At 38.9% G+C, this 7,500-nt stretch overlaps 2 protein-coding genes across 7 annotated transcripts in view; both read right to left on the bottom strand.

Annotated features, from left to right (window-relative positions):
* The window catches only part of cdc14ab (cell division cycle 14Ab), a 19,646-nt gene extending 19,588 nt beyond the window's left edge, over positions 1-58 (bottom strand). For all 3 annotated transcript variants that reach the window (XM_065956374.1, XM_065956375.1, XM_065956376.1), the window contains exon 1: positions 1-58. This exon is cut by the window's left edge and continues 332 nt beyond it. The gene's annotated coding sequence lies outside the window, so the exon portion shown is untranslated.
* Positions 59-7,124: 7,066 nt separating this feature from the next.
* The window catches only part of rtca (RNA 3'-terminal phosphate cyclase), a 5,237-nt gene continuing 4,861 nt past the window's right edge, over positions 7,125-7,500 (bottom strand). Inside the window, exons 11-13 of one of the 4 annotated variants that reach the window (XR_010666589.1) lie at positions 7,454-7,500; positions 7,334-7,367; positions 7,125-7,299 (exon numbers count right to left, since the gene is read on the bottom strand). The exon at positions 7,454-7,500 is cut by the window's right edge and continues 101 nt beyond it. The gene's annotated coding sequence lies outside the window, so the exon portion shown is untranslated. The other 3 variants (XR_010666590.1, XM_065956373.1, XM_065956372.1) reach the window with 3 other exon arrangements.

Raw genomic sequence — 7,500 nt, 5'->3', positions numbered from 1 at the left:
CATGTTAGCATGTTAGCACTGAAGCTGTTCACTGAGGCTTCGGCAGTCTGAAACTCTGATTGACCAAATCCCTCCTTAAGACACGTTGCCATGGCAGCGCGAGCCGCTCTCATGGCAACCGCAGCCAATCACAGGACGGGACAGGCCGCGCTGCCTTCACGGTCCGCTGGGAAACACGACGACAATGAGGCATTCGAGTGTCGAGGAAAACAAACGGAAAGAAACCAGGAAAACTTACTAAAAATATTAAACTAAAGTTCACGTTTAGGACCACGAGTTCAACTGTAAGCTCCTTATTTAATATATTTTAAAGATATTTAAACAATGTGTGTCTCTGTGTTTACAGAAGTCAACAACAGAGAGTCTACACAACCTGTTTGTTTTTCCCTGAGGCGGTAAGAAAAGAGAGCAAATAATGTACACCTGAGAACACCTGAGAACACCTTAAACACACCAGCTCAAACCTAAAGGGGGTCTGTTTCTTCTTCTGTTCATTTTTATATTTTAGACCTTTATTTAATATTCTGAATCTTGACCATGAACACAACGTGAGGTAATCAAACAGACTGTATTATTATTATTTACAGTCTGTTCATACTGAGCTTATGCTTATGTTTGTATTTCTCTCTTACTTACATTCTGCTGAGAGCACCTGAACGTCTCTCTGACACAAACACCTGCACGTCTCCTCAGCGCCTGATTGGTTCCTTTCTCACCCGTAATAAAAACATATAACCTCTGAGATCAGAGTGAAACATCTGAACTCAGCTTGTTAATAACGGTGTGATCGATGGTGATGCACCTGTTTCCTCAGGTGAGCTCAAACATCACATGACATCTGCAGTCAGACGTGTTGGAAACAGATTAAATACTCTCACCTGATTGGCTGCTTGAAGACGTAGTCAGACCTGCAGGTTAGTCCTTTAATGTGAAGCCTCAGAATCTCACCTGCGATCAAAGAGATCCACACCCGATTTGGACCTGGTCCTGGTCCTGGCCCGAGCCCTGGTCCTTGTCCTGGTCCTGGTTGCATCCTCCAGGCCGTGGCGTCCGTCATGCTGCAGGTGGACAGCAGACTGCGGGGAGGCGGGCTGAGGGGTGAGCTGAGGGGGTGTCAGGTGATCGGATCAGGTTGCTCCTGGTTCCAGAGGGGACAGGTGTGAGTTTCCAGCCCGATCAGGTTTCAACACATTCAGGTCTGAGCTGGACTTCCTGCTGTACTCACTGTACATCAGCTCACCTGCTGCAGGTTAATGAACCGGGTCAGGGGTCAACACGACACCTCAATGATGACATCATGGAAACAAGACCAGGACAGAAGGAAGTCCACAGACACACCTACAGGACCCAGACCAGGGCCGTCTCCAGGATTTATCTGGGCCCCCGGGAGCAGGTCTCACATTAGGCCCCTCCCCCACAGACTCGTCATGACGACTTTAAATAACTTGAACTTTGTGTTAAAAACTTGAATCGAACTACTCAAAGAATCTCTTTGAAGTTTTTACTCAGTTCAGAATCTTTCATTAAACTTTGAGAAACTCAAACTCCAGATTCCTCCATCGTGGACCGGGGGAGTCGCCTGATCCGTCACACACTGTGGCGCCCTTCTGAACCCAGAGAACTCAACGTCTTTGATTCTGAAGCGAACTCCGATATGTAACACCTCCACAGGAAGAAAAGACATTTAATTAAATATTTAAATATCAAATGTAAGGGGTGCGCTGGTGGCACAATGGTTAGGGCGCGTCCCATGTATGGAGACTCTCGTCTCGAGCGGTAGGCCCGGGTTCACTTCCACCCGGGTCGGGTTAGCCCTCTTGTGAAGAATAACATCCTGGGCTGTATCCAAATTGCCAATTACAAACTCAATCTTTCAGTATGCAGTATGCAGTACGTACTATCCGTGCTGTATACTGTTTAGTACCTACTATCTGCTGTTTACTGTTTAGTACCTACTATCTGCTGTATACTGTTTAGTACCTACTATCTGCTGTATACTGTTTAGTACCTACTATCTGCTGTTTACTGTTTAGTATCTACTATCTGCTGTATACTGTTTAGTACCTACTATCTGCTGTATACTGTTTAGTACCTACTATCTGCTGTTTACTGTTTAGTATCTACTATCTGCTGTATACTGTTTAGTACCTACTATCTGCTGTTTACTGTTTAGTATCTACTATCTACTGTATACTGTTTAGTACCTACTATCTGCTGTTTACTGTTTAGTACCTACTATCTGCTGTATGCTGTTTAGTACCTACTATCTACTGTATACTGTTTAGTACCTACTATCTGCTGTTTACTGTTTAGTACCTACTATCTGCTGTATGCTGTTTAGTACCTACTATCTACTGTATACTGTTTAGTACCTACTATCTGCTGTTTACTGTTTAGTACCTACTATCTGCTGTTTACTGTTTAGTACCTACTATCTGCTGTATACTGTTTAGTACCTACTATCTGCTGTATACTGTTTAGTACCTACTATCTGCTGTTTACTGTTTAGTATCTACTATCTGCTGTATACTGTTTAGTACCTACTATCTGCTGTATACTGTTTAGTACCTACTATCTGCTGTTTACTGTTTAGTATCTACTATCTGCTGTATACTGTTTAGTACCTACTATCTGCTGTTTACTGTTTAGTATCTACTATCTACTGTATACTGTTTAGTACCTACTATCTGCTGTTTACTGTTTAGTACCTACTATCTGCTGTATGCTGTTTAGTACCTACTATCTACTGTATACTGTTTAGTACCTACTATCTGCTGTTTACTGTTTAGTACCTACTATCTGCTGTATGCTGTTTAGTACCTACTATCTACTGTATACTGTTTAGTACCTACTATCTGCTGTTTACTGTTTAGTACCTACTATCTGCTGTTTACTGTTTAGTACCTACTATCTGCTGTATACTGTTTAGTACCTACTATCTGCTGTATACTGTTTAGTACCTACTATCTGCTGTTTACTGTTTAGTATCTACTATCTGCTGTATACTGTTTAGTACCTACTATCTGCTGTATACTGTTTAGTACCTACTATCTGCTGTTTACTGTTTAGTATCTACTATCTGCTGTATACTGTTTAGTACCTACTATCTGCTGTTTACTGTTTAGTATCTACTATCTACTGTATACTGTTTAGTACCTACTATCTGCTGTTTACTGTTTAGTACCTACTATCTGCTGTATGCTGTTTAGTACCTACTATCTACTGTATACTGTTTAGTACCTACTATCTACTGTTTACTGTTTAGTACCTACTATCCGTGCTGTATACTGTTTAGTACCTACTATCTGCTGTTTACTGTTTAGTACCTACTATCTGCTGTATACTGTTTAGTACCTACTATCTGCTGTTTACTGTTTAGTACCTACTATCTGCTGTATACTGTTTAGTACCTACTATCTGCTGTATACTGTTTAGTACCTACTATCTGCTGTTTACTGTTTAGTACCTACTATCTGCTGTATACTGTTTAGTACCTACTATCTGCTGTTTACTGTTTAGTACCTACTATCTGCTGTATACTGTTTAGTACCTACTATCTACTGTATACTGTTTAGTACCTACTATCTGCTGTTTACTGTTTAGTACCTACTATCTGCTGTTTACTGTTTAGTACCTACTATCTGCTGTTTACTGTTTAGTACCTACTATCTGCTGTATGCTGTTTAGTACCTACTATCTGCTGTATACTGTTTAGTACCTACTATCTGCTGTTTACTGTTTAGTACCTACTATCTGCTGTATGCTGTTTAGTACCTACTATCTGCTGTATACTGTTTAGTACCTACTATCTGCTGTTTACTGTTTAGTACCTACTATCTGCTGTATACTGTTTAGTACCTACTATCTGCTGTTTACTGTTTAGTACCTACTATCTGCTGTTTACTGTTTAGTACCTACTATCTGCTGTTTACTGTTTAGTACCTACTATCTGCTGTATACTGTTTAGTACCTACTATCTACTGTTTACTGTTTAGTACCTACTATCCGTGCTGTATACTGTTTAGTACCTACTATCTGCTGTATACTGTTTAGTACCTACTATCTGCTGTATACTGTTTAGTACCTACTATCTACTGTTTACTGTTTAGTACCTACTATCTGCTGTTTACTGTTTAGTACCTACTATCTGCTGTATACTGTTTAGTACCTACTATCTACTGTTTACTGTTTAGTACCTACTATCCGTGCTGTATACTGTTTAGTACCTACTATCTGCTGTATACTGTTTAGTACCTACTATCTGCTGTATACTGTTTAGTACCTACTATCTACTGTTTACTGTTTAGTACCTACTATCCGTGCTGTATACTGTTTAGTACCTACTATCTGCTGTTTACTGTTTAGTACCTACTATCTGCTGTATACTGTTTAGTACCTACTATCTGCTGTTTACTGTTTAGTACCTACTATCTGCTGTATACTGTTTAGTACCTACTATCTGCTGTATACTGTTTAGTACCTACTATCTGCTGTATACTGTTTAGTACCTACTATCTGCTGTTTACTGTTTAGTACCTACTATCTGCTGTATACTGTTTAGTACCTACTATCTGCTGTATACTGTTTAGTACCTACTATCTGCTGTTTACTGTTTAGTACCTACTATCTGCTGTATACTGTTTAGTATCTATCTGCTGTATACTGTTTAGTACCTACTATCTGCTGTATACTGTTTAGTACCTACTATCTGCTGTTTACTGTTTAGTACCTACTATCTACTGTATACTGTTTAGTACCTACTATCTGCTGTTTACTGTTTAGTACCTACTATCTGCTGTATGCTGTTTAGTACCTACTATCTACTGTTTACTGTTTAGTACCTACTATCCGTGCTGTATACTGTTTAGTACCTACTATCTGCTGTTTACTGTTTAGTACCTACTATCTGCTGTATACTGTTTAGTACCTACTATCTGCTGTTTACTGTTTAGTACCTACTATCTGCTGTATACTGTTTAGTACCTACTATCTACTGTTTACTGTTTAGTACCTACTATCCGTGCTGTATACTGTTTAGTACCTACTATCTGCTGTATACTGTTTAGTACCTACTATCTGCTGTATACTGTTTAGTACCTACTATCTACTGTTTACTGTTTAGTACCTACTATCTGCTGTTTACTGTTTAGTACCTACTATCTGCTGTATACTGTTTAGTACCTACTATCTACTGTTTACTGTTTAGTACCTACTATCCGTGCTGTATACTGTTTAGTACCTACTATCTGCTGTATACTGTTTAGTACCTACTATCTGCTGTATACTGTTTAGTACCTACTATCTACTGTTTACTGTTTAGTACCTACTATCCGTGCTGTATACTGTTTAGTACCTACTATCTGCTGTTTACTGTTTAGTACCTACTATCTGCTGTATACTGTTTAGTACCTACTATCTGCTGTTTACTGTTTAGTACCTACTATCTGCTGTATACTGTTTAGTACCTACTATCTGCTGTATACTGTTTAGTACCTACTATCTGCTGTATACTGTTTAGTACCTACTATCTGCTGTTTACTGTTTAGTACCTACTATCTGCTGTATACTGTTTAGTATCTATCTGCTGTATACTGTTTAGTACCTACTATCTGCTGTATACTGTTTAGTACCTACTATCTGCTGTTTACTGTTTAGTACCTACTATCTGCTGTATACTGTTTAGTATCTATCTGCTGTATACTGTTTAGTACCTACTATCTGCTGTATACTGTTTAGTACCTACTATCTGCTGTTTACTGTTTAGTACCTACTATCTACTGTATACTGTTTAGTACCTACTATCTGCTGTTTACTGTTTAGTACCTACTATCTGCTGTATGCTGTTTAGTACCTACTATCTACTGTTTACTGTTTAGTACCTACTATCCGTGCTGTATACTGTTTAGTACCTACTATCTGCTGTTTACTGTTTAGTACCTACTATCTGCTGTATACTGTTTAGTACCTACTATCTGCTGTATACTGTTTAGTACCTACTATCTGCTGTATACTGTTTAGTACCTACTATCTGCTGTTTACTGTTTAGTACCTACTATCTGCTGTATACTGTTTAGTACCTACTATCTACTGTTTACTGTTTAGTACCTACTATCCGTGCTGTATACTGTTTAGTACCTACTCTTCAGTATGCACACACAGTAGGCAGATATTTGTTCCTACTTCTTCTGATTCATTCAGTGAGGAAGTGACGTCATTTACGTTTCCTGAACCAGCCACATTCACCCGCTTTTTTTAATTTATTTTGTTTATCTTTATTGAAGAAGAGTAATGCTCATATACAGTCAGGTAAACAAAAAACAATATTACAATGTAAATCAAGTAAAAGATTAAATAACTAAATAACATACAGTACATAAAGAACAAATGAAAGACAGTAATATACAGAATATAAAATAAACCAATAAAGACACATTTAAATAGTGAACTCATTATTTAAATAGTGAACTCATTATTTAAATAGTGAAATCATTATTTAAATAGAGGGGGAAAGGTTTTATAGTAATGCAGACATTTGTTTTATTTTCTGTTGTTAATTTAAAGTAGTGATTTCAGTCGGGACTTTAACTCTAGATTAAAAATGTATTCTATTAATCCACGCTCGTTTGTTTTGATTTGGAGGCGGACCTGAAGTGACGATTTACGTTTCATTTCGCACAGCATTGTGGGTAAAACACAATTCATTTCCTGAAAGGATTCATCCGATCCATACTGCATAAAACCAGGAAGTTAGTATCCATACTGAAATGTTCAGTATACTGAGGTGGACCCAAAAAATAACCACGAGAGTTCAGTCTACTGAAGCTCCTACTGAATAGTACGTACTGCATACTGAACTGTGGCTATTCGGAAAGGGCCCTGGTGTGAATTGAAAGTTTTATTTTCCCACATTAATAGAGACAGTGAATGCCTCACAGCCCCTCCCATTGTTCAGTGTTTGTTACCTGATACCTTTGCGGTCAGCTGTTGTTTGTTTTAAACCTCAGTGTAGCTGAGGTGGGAGGAGTCAGATGTTTGAACCTTTTGCTGCACTGACTGTATCCGTCTAAGGAGCCTGTGCAGGTGCATCATGGGACATGTAGTGCGAAGTGACAAACTGAGTCAGATACCGTTTGATTTTTTTATTCCAGCATCAAAGAAACAAGAAACACCCTGAGAGACAGAAGCTGAGGGGGCGGCCATGACGGACGAGTTACAGTCCACAGAGAGAGAGTGTAGTGTGTGTGTATGTATGTACGTGTGTGTATGTGTGTGTATGTACATGTCTGTGTGTATGTATGTACGCGTGTGTGTGTGTATGTGTGTGTGTGTGTGTGTGTGTGTGTGTATGTACATGTGTGTGTGTGTGTGTCTGTGTGTATGTATGTGTGTGTGTGTGTATGTACATGTGTGTGTGTGTATGTACATGTGTGTGTGTGTGTATGTGTATGTGTATATGTGTGTGTGTATGTGTGTGTGTATGTATGTGTATATGTGTGTGTG

The sequence above is a fragment of the Labrus bergylta genome, chromosome 6 (genome assembly GCF_963930695.1).
Source record: "Labrus bergylta chromosome 6, fLabBer1.1, whole genome shotgun sequence".
NCBI lineage: Eukaryota > Metazoa > Chordata > Actinopteri > Labriformes > Labridae > Labrus > Labrus bergylta.
This window is presented reverse-complemented; position numbering and strand designations above follow the sequence as displayed.